The sequence below is a fragment of the Rattus norvegicus genome, chromosome 3 (genome assembly GCF_021556685.1).
Source record: "Rattus norvegicus strain SHRSP/BbbUtx chromosome 3, alternate assembly SHRSP_T2T, whole genome shotgun sequence".
NCBI classification, from domain to species: Eukaryota; Metazoa; Chordata; class Mammalia; order Rodentia; family Muridae; genus Rattus; species Rattus norvegicus.
Window position 1 is genome coordinate 123,893,010 of NC_141536.1, and position 12,532 is coordinate 123,905,541.

The following is a 12,532-nucleotide window of genomic DNA, read 5'->3' on the forward strand; positions in this document are numbered from 1 at the left end:
TGGTGCTTTTGGCCCAGTAAACATATGTTTCTTAATTTATTGCAAACGATATTACTAATGATCTATAGGAGCAGGTGGGTAAAGAGTCACAAAGAGTTTTCATTCCCTTCTGGGTAGAACAACTCCCGGTATGTCCATGTATTTCCCAACTCAGAAACTTTGAATCCCATCATTTAGGATTTTTATGAAGTTTCTGTTACAGTGGAAAGATTGGTTAAATCATCAGAACTCCCTGGAAGTCTCCAAGTGGAGCTGTAAGTTGTACGTAATCACTTGGTTGGTTCCTCAGGCACTCCATCCCCCAACCCAAACCATCCAGGGGCTTCCAGTCATCAGTCATCTCTTGAGTAGGCAATAGAAAAGCTTCCTTATTCCAAAGGTTTCAAAGGACTTAGAAATTCTTGTATTAGGAACCTGGGAATAAAACCAAATCCTATAACAAAAGATCCTCTTTTCATCTTCCTCCCGCCCCCAGTCCTTTCAGTAGGAACTGACAAAAGCCCTAGAAGTCAATTTTTGAACTTCAGGCAGTGACCAAATATATATTTCTTACAATGTCAGTCATTTATCAGTTCTTTCGTGGTACATGTACTTCTGAGTCTATATGACATATGTGGATAAAATTTACCTAGTTAGCATATCATAGTGTAGATAAATTTACATGAGAATCTCTGCCATATTTGTTATTTATTTTTTTGTTGTTGTTGTTTTTTTGGGTTTTTTTTGTTATTTCTTTTTACTTAAGTTTTATTTTACCCTGTTCTATGTATTGTGTGCAAGTGTATGTGTGTGTAGTTTGTGTGTAGTAATGGGTGTGCCCTCATGCATAGGTTAATGTACACATGACAAGACACACATATTGAGAAGTGAAGACGATCAATTTGTGGGAGTTTATTTTTCCTTCCCTCCTGGGTTCTGACAACCCAAGTCAGGCCATCAGGTTTGGGTGACAAGTGCTTGCTTTTCCCCACTAAGCTATCTCACCTGCCACCCTCTTAAAAATTGCGGGCCATGCAATTTTTAAGAGTGACTACATTTCACATAAAGGGCTTTATGTTTCTATTCAGCTAAATGTCTGGAGAAGTGACTTGCTTTTGAATATTTAACCTGGCTTTGATCTATCATATCACAGCTTCTATTCAATGTTTAAAGGCTAGTGCCAAAAGAAAAATTCTCAGGAATAGGCGGAGGAAAAAAGCTGCATGTGTTTCTTATAAAAGGGCTACTGCCTCCTGGCTCCCACCTTCTTTTCATGAAGCTGTTATGATCCTTGAGCAAAAGGCCAATTAAATAATCAGGAGACTCGGGAGATTCCTTCCTTTCCTTTCAAAGAAAAGCAGTCGGGACACAGAAGGACCCATGTTTCAGGATACAAAATGAAAAGAGCTCAGGGCATGTCAGGGGGTTGCTAAGAGGCTAGGAGAACAATAGGTCTATCTGAGTGTTGGCCAAAGCCTCCTGAACCACCCATCGCTCATTCATCCATGCAGATGCACTACTATAATGGGAAAAGTAAAAAGGAGCCAGCTGTGAACTACTTGGGGGGGATGAATCAGCCATGAAAATAATTAGCTCGCACATAAGATGCCATTTCTGTATGCTCCCAAAGCTCTTTATTAGCTCCCAATTCCCACCTCTCCCTAAACCTCCGCCACCCAACTCAGTGTTTTTCTTCTTGCTAAGAGTCCTGGTTGGGGCTCCGAGGCCAACCCCCAGGGGGCAGGCAATCTGCATGGAAATCCAGCTTGCTTGTGGGAAGAAACCTATTAATGGAGCCTTTCCAGTACGTTCCCAGTGCTGTTGTTCATTTGTTCTGTATAACTTCTCCCAATCCATGTTCCTTCTCCTTTGTTAACAGGAGCCCTCGCCTCCCGGTTTGAATTTGCAATCTCCCACTCCTGCTGACCAAATAGAGACAGCACTGAAAACGATGTTTCTCTTAGATGCAACGCCAAGGCTATCAGACTGTGTACAATGGCTATTTATCTCACTTACTGAGAAAGTTTTGTGTCTCACTTAAATGCATTTGCTGTAGAATGCAGTTTTAGATCTCCCCTGGACTTGGAATGCTATATGCGATGCGTGGGCTTCATTACCAAACGACAATCCAGAATTTTCACTTCCAAAGCACACCTGGGACTGTGGAGCTGTAATCAACAATTCTTCTTCAAGGGTCGAGATGAGTTTGTTCAGCTGCTGGGGGAATCTGGGTTACATTTAAACAACATGGTGGTATAATAAGGTATACCAGACAACCACGGGGGAGGGGGGAGGGGGGATAGGAAGACTGGTGGTTTAGAGCCTTGGGTAATGGCAGAGTCATGTCGTGGCAGGTCATCATGCTGATTTAAACAACGAAGCCATAGGAATACTCAACATCAGCTGGAACCAAAATGGCCAAGTGACCCCTAAGTGACCTTTGCTCCTTTATTACGGTATCTCCATTTATATCATTAGACTTGGCAAATGGCCTGTTCCCCTCACTCATCTGATGTCAGGCCACTTGCAGAAATCCCTAAAGACAGAAACATGGGGCAAATCCTAGTCCTACTCTTGAAATTCCCACACCTTCTACCCCATCCCCACCCTACCATAACTCCTGACCAACCCTTCCCTCCATTAGAGTTTGCTCTCATGTAAGATACCTAAATTCTCAGCTCTGTCTCTCTTGGGAAGCCAACCCATACTCATTTGTGAGTGTGCCCTTTGCCCTCTAACAAATTCCCTGCCAGCCCCTTGCTTTGTTTCATCTCTGAATTCTCTCTGGTGATGATGAGAACCAGAAAACTGTGAGCCAAGACCTCAGTCTGCTCTACAAAACCTGCCCAACCTCCACCCACTGGTAGCAGTCACAGACCTTAAACAGAGACATTTTCCCTTAGAAGACTGACCTAAGAGATAACAACTAACATTCAGAGTTTCAACCCAGTAATCAATTTCCAGCTGTCCAGAGATCTCTTCCCTTTACACATCACACGATATAGACAAGGGAGAATATAATAGAGAGGAAAGCATATAGGAAAATCGGGGTGTCCTTGAGATGACAAAACCTTCCTCAGGGAACTGGGATCTTATAAAACTTGACAGCCATTGAAGCCATCCAAGCCACTGGCTTTTGGATTCTTGTCCCTTGAATTTGAAGAATAAAATTCACAGACTACAGAGAGTGAGTTTTAGAAGAAAGCTTAGTGTTTAGTTCATGTTAATAGGTAGCAACTTAGGGGGGAAGGAGAAAGAGAAGGGGATAGGAGAGCTTCCAAATAGAAGGGGGGTCTCAAGACATGAGATTTCATCAAGTTGTTAGTGTGGGGGCTTTCTAAAGGACTTACAGCAGCAACTGGGGTGAGGTATGGTCACTTCAATTGGCTCCCAAGTGTCCACGTGTCTCCTCACTATGTCAGTCACTGGGCATAGGAATCTTATTTAGGAGATAACGAAGAAACAGACAACAGAGTTTTCCTAGTTAGCATTGCTGCCATCAGAAATGATTCTCTCAGAACCACTGCTTTGAGGATCCCTGCCTGACCTGGCCAGTTTTTAACTCCTGTCCTTATCCGAAGCAGGATAGAAACCTACTACCTGGAGCCTGTGTCTGGAGGAAAAGAAAAGAGAAAGGAGATACATTGTGGTAAGTTTCTGTTCAGTACTGGGATACAAACCAAGGCTTTTGTGTTGTTGAAATACTTCCTCAGCTTTCCATGGTAAATTTCTGGTATGGCAACATGGATGTGTCAGAAACCTGTGATAAGAAGCCAGCTCCCAGAGCCTGAGAGATGGCTCAGCAGATACATAAGAAAATATACTGTTCTTACACAACTGCATTCCCAGCACCCATGTTGGGCAGCTCACAGCCAAGGGCATCAACACTTCCGGACTCCCCAGCCACCCACACTCCAGTGCATGAGTGGTGCCTTTGAAATGCCTCTCTCAAGTGACTGAAAATTTTAGAATAATTGTCCGAATAGAGCCTAACTGCTTACCACTTAGAGTCCCCCATGTAAAGCAATTAAAAACAAAACAAAACAAACAAACAAAAAACCCTGTTACATCTATAGGCCCAGCAAGTTCAAGGCCAGTCTGACGACTACATAGCAAGTTAGCTAGGGGGATAGAATAAGGCTTCTCTAAACAAGAACGCATGTGTTTATTTACTTGAACTTTCAAGATTATAAGCTTCAAGCTAAGGTAAACAGAGCAGGGTGCACAGAAAAGATATGGTAATACAATAAAATTCCAGGCTAATCACTTTCTGTGTTAATGGCATATTGGTAAAAAATGATAACTGTGTTTTCTCTTTAAAGAGCTGAGTTTTCAGGGGTTGGGGATTTGGCTCAGAGGTAGAGCGCTTGCCTAGCAACCGCAAGGCCCTGGGTTCGGTCCCCAGCTCCGAAAAAAAGAAAGAAAAAAAAAAAAAAGAGCTGAGTTTTCTCCTCAGCTGCCGCCAAGGTGCTCGGTCCTTCCGAGGAAGCTAAGGCCGCGTTGGGGTGAGGCCCTCACTTCATCCGGCGACTAGCACCGTGCTGGCAGTCCACAACATGGCTTCTGTCTCCGAGCTCGCCTGCATTTACTCTGCCCTCATCCTGCGAGACAACGAGGTGACGGTCACGGAGGATAAGATCAATGCCCTCATTAAAGCAGCTGGTGTCAATGTTGAACCTTTCTGGCCTGGCTTGTTTGCAAAGGCTCTGGCCAATGTCAACATTGGAAGCCTCATCTGCAATGTAGGGGCTGGTGGGCCAGCTCCAGCCGCTGGAGCTGCACCTGCTGGTGGTCCTGCTCCATTCTCTGCTGCTGCCCCAGCTGAGGAGAAGAAAGTAGAAGCAAAGAAGGAAGAATCTGAGGAATCTGAGGATGACATGGGCTTTGGTCTTTTTGACTAAACTGCTTTTGTTAACATGTCCAATAAAGAGCTGAACCTGTGTGTGTGGGGGCGGGGGGGAGCTGAGTTTTCTGAGGGCTCCTTATATGCGAATTCTTAAAGATATGAGACAATTCTAATACGTGGTGAGGAATAGAAATTTTTCTTTTAATAAAAGAACCTCTAAATCACAGTTTGTTTTTTAAAATATTAGCCACAAAAGACTATGGAAGTTTCCTCTGTGCTGTCTCGTTTTCATAATGCCAGAAAGTACTATGCAGCCTGCCGGGGGAGAAAGGATTCAAATTGTCTTACCCAACTGTGAACCCTACAAACTATACCAAACTACAAGGAAGATGTGCCCACCGATGCAAGAATTGCATGACAGGAGGAACTCTGGCTTTGAGGCCTATTCCACAGCATGTATGATGCTGTGCATGCAGCTAGGATCCCAACCAAAAACTCATGGGTGGAGAGATCATCTGAGGGGAGATCTTACTACTGCTACTTACATAGATCGGCATGCTTGCAAGCTGCCTTATAAACAATCTATTTTTTAACTTATTTATTTTATGTATATGGCTATTTTACCTGCATGCCACATGCGCTTGCCTGTATACCACAGGTGCGCTGTACCCTCTGAGGCCATATGAGGGCAGAAGATTCCCCCAGGTCTGGAGTTACAGTTGAGAGGTACTATGAGGGTACTGTGAATTGAACCTAGGTCCCTCGGGAGAACAGACAGTGCTCTTAAACCACTGAGCCATCTCTCTAGTACTTAGACATCTATGATTATACCCATAGACAAAGGCTGCTCAGCCTTAATCACCAAAGCTTCTCTTTACGTGACAGTAAATGCAGAAGCTCTTGGCTACTCAATATTCTGAGAAAAATGGATGGCTACGAGCTCATCCCTAAAGAGTCTACTTATACCATTCCTTCTAAGACTTAAGGAGTATCCCAGAAGAACAGGCAGCTGGAATGGCAGACATATGGGAGACAGCTTAGCAGTTAAGATCAGGTACTTCTTTTGCAGAGGATCCAAGTTCGATCCTCAGCATCCACACCAAGCAGCTTAGAACTGCCTATAACTCAGATACCTTGGGTACTTGCAGTGCACATAGCCACACAGGGACACGTAGGCGTACACATATATTTTAAAAAGAACGTAAGCCCAGAAGCTAGGGAGGTTACAACACAGCTATTGCAAACATGAACTCAGAGCAGCTTTGTTTTGTACAAGCCCCACACAAAACTCTATTTGTCAACAGCCAGTCACAGGTAGGACAAAGCCTTTTGAAGCCCCCACCCCTTCCTGTTGTACTATTAGCTACAGAAGGATGTTAAGTGAGGGGAGTTATTATGTGCAGATGTGTATTCACAGGTGACTCCATTAGGGTTCACTGGATAATTGCATGCCTGTGGTTACAGACAGTTGTGGTTAAATTCAGTGGGACACAAAGCTTTTAACCAAAAGCCCTCTAATGCTTGTTTCCCACCTTAGGATCATGGAAAACTTGCCTTCATTTCCCCTAACTATGATGCATCCTCAAGAAGTGGAATAGGCCTGATCCTGAGGCTCCAAGGAAAATGTTGTGCTGTAATGTTGCCTAGTGATGGGGAGGTTTGGTCAAAAGATGAAAGCTTAAACCAAAGCTTAAACCATCCTACAGCTGTGTCCACTTTGGAAGAATCGAAGGAAATAGGCTGAAGGGCCTAATTTTTCAGAAAAGACAGATAAGTATACCTTAATGTAGCTTGTTAAACTTCAGTCTGGTCTGTTGGGACCCAGTACAGGAGTCTAACCCAATACAATGGTGCAGGCTTAGACCTTTTTAAACCTACCTTTTGGGCTTTTGTTTGTTTGTTTTTGTTTCTAAATTTTATTTATTTATTTTATGTATATAAGTACACTGTAGGTGTCTTCAGATGACATCAGATTCCATTTCAAATGGTTGTGAGCCACCATATGGTTGCTGGGAATTGAACTCAGGACCTCTAGAAAAACAGTCAGTGCTCTTAACCTTTGAGCCATCTCTCTAGCCCTAAACCTACTTGTAATAAGGGGTTTCAAATACTTCCATCCCACTTCTAGCCCACCATCCACAGGTAGGGGAGAAAGATGATACATAGGAAAAGGGGACGTGGACTTGTTTAGAAGTAGTTCTTTGAGGCAATTCCAATCTCTGTTGTCAGGATATCAGCTGTTCAGTTCAGTAGTGTCAAGTACCAACAGTCCAGTTCCAAAGTGTCACCAAACAGGAATCAGCAATGTTGACATGATCCGGCATAAATATCCAGGCCTCCATAGAGGCATGGGTCAGTGGGAGTGACCAGGACCAGCCTGGGACTGAAGTTCTCTGCTGTGCCTCTTTCAAACAAAGACAAGAGGCCAACAGAGTGTTGCAAAGCTAGCTATGCTAGTGCCTGTCACTGTCCAGTTGAAGTCCAATTTATAGTGTCTTCAAATATCCCATGTCCTTCCACAGGCCCTGACTAAGAAAAAAGAAAGAAAAAGCTACATAGGTCTTCCTCAGCAAAACACCTTGTGAGGTTTTATCACATGATAAAAACAGAAACGTCCACTTTACAATGGCTTTTTATATTTTTATTTAATAATCAGGCAACTTTTTACTAAAGAGTATAGCGTATCTCTCCCTCTCATTCATGGAAGAAAAGATACCACTAGGAGCTGGGTTTAGGATGTTGTAAAGCCCCAGAGGGTCTTTAACTGCTGGGAGACCCTGAGTGAGACAATGGGGTTGAAACAAAAGCAAGGGGTTTATTTTTCTAGTGCACTGGGATTGACCTTCAGAGGTCTCTCAAGCAAGCCACCGGAGGTGATCCCAAGTCTAACAGCACCTTTTATACATTTTTTAGAGGGCAGATTACAGTAACAGCAACTAGGCACTTGGTGATGGGTAGTTAGGCTGACCTTTTGGCTGATTGGCTGGGATCATCCTGGGAGAATACCTTCTTCGTTCCTCAGAGGGTCCAGGTGGCCTTCGTCCAGGACATTTTACGGTTTTTCTGAGAAGTACTCTGTCAGAGTCATTTCTGGGAAATTGTCCTGGGGCTGGGAGCATGAAAGCATCCCTTGGGACCTAATGCCCTTTCCTGGGGTCATCTCAGGGTTGGGTCAGAGTTGCTGAATCTGATCATTCCCTCTTTTTCTTGTGTGAGCTCCAACCATGAAGCTCTCCTTTCTTGGTAATAATGCTATGCTAGCTCAGATTCTTCCTCTCCTGATCTTAGGGACTCATATTGTTGCCTGAAAACCATCAGCTGCACATACTTATTCTATCTTTACAAAGGTGATCAGCTTGTTAATAATGCGAGGACCAAAGGTTAGTGCAAGCAGCAAAATGAAGATGGGACCCAATAAAGTGGAGATTAGAGTAGTCATCCACGGGGAGGAATGAAACCAAGATTCAAAACCAACTTTGATTCCTCCCCCCCCCCTCTCTCTCGTTTGGCTTCCCTAACCTTGGCCATGGAATCCTTAGCTACCCCCCAATAGTCTATGTAAAAGCAACATTCTTCACTGAGGGCAGTACACGATCCTCCCTGTTGGAGGAACAGAAAATCTAACCCTCTTCTATTCTGTAGGACCACTTCCCACAGAGAGGTCAGAGACTCTTGTAGGTGGGAGAAAGCTCTTTTGATACTCATTATCCAGATCTATGTCAGCCCTGAGGTTCTGGTTTTGGTGACCTTGTAGCACCAAGGAAGAGGTACCAATAGCCACTCCAGCTACCCCCAGCCCCAAGAGCAATGGCACTGTGAGCACTATGAAGAGTTCTCTTCTTGTTTGATAGAGGGTACTGTCCCATCCATCTAGAAGCTCTCCATAGGGGTGGTAAATACGTGTTGGGATCAACTGGACCAGTCCACTGGTTCAGGACAGTAGAGTACACACAGGGGGCAATCCTGAGGCACAAGACCACCATCCATATGGGGGGGGAGGTGGTAGATGGGAGTGTCACTAGTGGCTATGATCTGTGAACATTGGTGGAGGTGGGTTGATGGGACCTCACCCACACAAAGTCCTGTCCCTGTTACAGCCTGTAGGGTCAGCTTGGTCTTTTGCTTCTGTTGGTACAGTGAGACATTGGTTGATGAGGTCACCGAGCCATTGAAGGCTATTCCTTCATAATATGTGGGGCCATATTATGAAGCCAACAGGAACAGGTGGCATTAGGGTTAGTTGCTAAATCCTCAGGGTTGATATCCCTCACATTGGCTCTTAGCGAGCCCTGCTCCTGTATGGTTCCTCCTCATTGTGATCAGATCCCATGAAGAGGTAGGTCTTCAGTATGTGCTTCCCAATGTTTCACATCCCAGGTAGCACAGAAAAAGTGGTTGCCCACCCCCCCCCCAGTAATGTGTCTGCTACCAGCTTCTCCCACCTTGGGGGACACACATATAGAGATTTCTCGCAAGACAATCCTCAATGCATCCTGTATGCACCCTAACCTCCACCCTCCAAGACTGCTTCTCGAACACTGTTTAGATTTGCAAGTTCCTCGTCCCCTACATCCGGGTAATTCCCTCCCCCTGTGTCTCTAGGGTGGTGATATCCAAGGAGTCAAGGCCAACCTCTAACTTACAGAGATCAAAGACAAGGTCTGGCCACCAGGTATAAGGCAGATGTTTCTCTGTAGTAGACCATGCTATATCCCCAGTGGCTGAGAGTACTTGCCAAGTCACTTTGGTAGGGTTGTGGGGACTGCTGAGGTTCAACGGGGGTAGGAAGATACGCCATAGACATCTCATGGTTTCTTTGGCCTTACAGAAGGGTGGGCGATCTTGAGCTTCAGGGGTTTGCTCAGATGTCTGGCTGCTATCCAGTGGGCATCAGGGGCAGGTGCTGGTCTGACTTGAGTTATGTGAACCCAGGCAGTTACTCTATCCACTTTAACAGCAGTCGGGGTGGTCAACAGCACCAGGAATGGCCCTTTCCACTTTGCTCCCAAGCTTTCAGCACAATGCCTCTTAACATATACCCAATCTCCAACTTGGTACTCATGTGGAATCTTTGGGGTACCTGAGAAACAAAGGCTGACCCATTATCTGAGCCGATGTTTTAGGCATACCAAATTGAGGAAGTATCTCCCCTAGTATCTTCTTCACGACCACCTGTGTGGTTTCTCTATCGGTGGGGTAGGCTTCTCATCCAGAAAGAGTATCCACAAAGAGTAGGAGGTCTTACACCCATACTTCCCTGGTCTTAAAACTTCCCAGGATGTTACCCCTTAGCCTTTCTCCTGATGGTACCTTAGTGGGATAGGCATTTACCTTCTGACAAGCGTCACAACTTCTAGCTATTATGTCTGCTAGTTTTCCTAGATTTAAAATAAGGACACCTGACCCCTTGATCGCCTGTTCTAGTTTTCTACTACCAAGGTGGGTAAGTCTGTGCATTTGTGTAAGCAGTTCAAAGGTCTGATGTTCTGATTGGATGGTTTTCCCCTCCAGTGTCTTCCAGTGTCCACTTTTGTCCAAATAGTTAGTGGGATACCCCTTACTCAACTTAAGTTCATGATCAGTATACCCAGGTAGTGGCCAGCCATTTCTCAAGTTCCAATCTGGGCTCTCTTCTCCTGGGTGGTGGTTTGTTAAGAAGATAGTCTTTATTTCTTTCATTGATATTTCCTTTGCCACTTGGCCTGCTAGTGGTTCCCACTAACTGTGGGGTCCTCACCCTTCTGGTGCCCAGGGCAATGGATTATACTCACTTTTGCTGGTTTAAAAGGGTTTGTAGTAGGGCAACTATCTCTGGTTTGTCCTTGATGATCCTGCTTTCCAAGGTCAGGAGTCCCCATTATTTATAAATGCCCTGTGCACTTGCGCAGTTGTGAAGGTTTACGTGCTGTACCACCGCAGCTCCAGCCTTCCCTTGGCCGTCAACCAAGAAGACGGCCAATCAGACCGATCAGATCAACCAATCAGATCTTGCACAGGGTGATAGTCCTGAAACCAGGCTTCTTTACAGGAACAGGGGTGTGTTCCAAGCAGATCAGCACTTGCACAGGACCCCCAGTTGTAGCATCCTGTCAATGTGAGGCTTAATACCTTCTCCTGCATCCTGTGCGATGCAGGAGACCAGATCAGTCTTGGTCTTAAGCTCCACATACACAGGGTCCTGCAGTCCCACATGTCTTAGCCTGGCCATTTCAGTCCAAGCAAGAGGAAACTTTTCCAGTCACCACGTAATATCCTCTGTCTTTTGGGTTTTAGTCTCAAACAATTTGTATTCATCCTCCAGCCTAATAGTAAGGACCTGAACAGGTTCTCCAGCAGGCCCCCTCAACTGCAGGCTCTTGGGAAGGAAGTGGATTTGAGTCCCCATTTTGGAGAACAAACCTCTCTTGAACAAGGGATAGGGGCAATCAGGGATGACCATGAATGAGTAAGATACCCGGCCCACACTCAGGTCCACAGGTCTTCAGGTAGACCATGAATATTGTTTAGTCCCAGTGGTCCCTTGAACCCATGATGTTTTGCTGGAGAATGACTCTTCAGCTTGGAGGAGGTCCAAGTACTGGGCCCAAGTATCTATCAAGAATTGGTTGGTTTTCCCTCCACTTTCAAGTGGGCTCAGGAAGGGGATCTGAACCCATTCTTCCTAGTCACTGTCTTCCCTCAGGGCTAACACCTTCATTGTTTGGGGGGCACTTTTCCCAAGGCTCGGGATTTCCCACCCCAGGCTTCTGTTGGTTGGTGCACTCTTGAGCCCAGGCCCCTCTCCTTGCAATATGTGCACTAGTCCTTTTCAAGGTGTCTTCTGTCTCTTTATGGTTGGAGTCTCTCTTCTCTGCTTTCCCTAACCACTGTAGCCAAGATTCTCTGTAAATTTCTTTCCTGTGCTTTTCTTTTTCCATCTCCCTTTCATCTTATTCTTTTTTCTTTCTTTGCTCCCTCTCCTCCTCTCTCTTCTGTTATGGTAGACTTTTTCAGCAATCTGCACTAAATTCCTTAACAGTGTATCCTTGTAGTTCCTCTAGCCTCTGAAGCTTTTTCCTGATAGCGCTACTAGCCTGATCTATAAAAGCCATTTTCACAGTAGCTTTGTCCTCCTCGCTGCTGGGGTCATAGGGTGTATATTGGTGGAATGCCTCCATGAGCGGCTCTAGAGAAGCAGCAGGGGACTCATCTGATCCCTGTCTAATTTCACGTACCTTGGTCAAATTTGTGGGCCTCTGAGCGGCTGACTTGAGACCTGCCAAAACAGCCTGGCAGTTGACCTTAAGGTGCTCTTTACTTTCGTCTACATTAAAGTCCCAATCAGGTTGGGCTAAAGGGAATCCTGCATCAGTGACTGCTGGTTTTTCCAAGGGAACCCCTGTGCCCAAGGGTACAGTATTAGGGGAGATGACTCTCTGACTTCAGGTCCCCATGGCTCCTCTTTCCATGTAAAGGGGGTTACAGTGGTCCCAGCACTGTATGGGCCGAGGATCCTGGGGCTGGTACTGGCCCTGGAGGGGCCATAGGGGAAAGGGTAGGGGGATATGGAAGAGGAAGGTCTAGTAGAAACAGGCCCGCTGTCGAAAGGTCTTGGATGATCTACTTCTTCTCAGGTCCAGAACCCTCCTTACATGTTTCATTTTTCTTGATGGCCAGAACCTGCAAAGTGGGTCTTGGGAAAAGAAAGGCTTTTTAATCCATGGGGGA

At 45.4% G+C, this 12,532-nt stretch overlaps 1 pseudogene across 1 annotated transcript; it reads left to right on the top strand.

Moving 5' to 3' along the window:
• Positions 1 to 4,424: 4,424 nt before the first annotated feature.
• Positions 4,425 to 4,921, top strand: Rplp1-ps2 (ribosomal protein lateral stalk subunit P1, pseudogene 2; annotated as a pseudogene). The gene has a single exon (XR_015683825.1). The product of XR_015683825.1 is annotated as a ribosomal protein lateral stalk subunit P1, pseudogene 2 (transcript).
• The last annotated feature ends 7,611 nt before the right edge of the window (positions 4,922 to 12,532 follow it).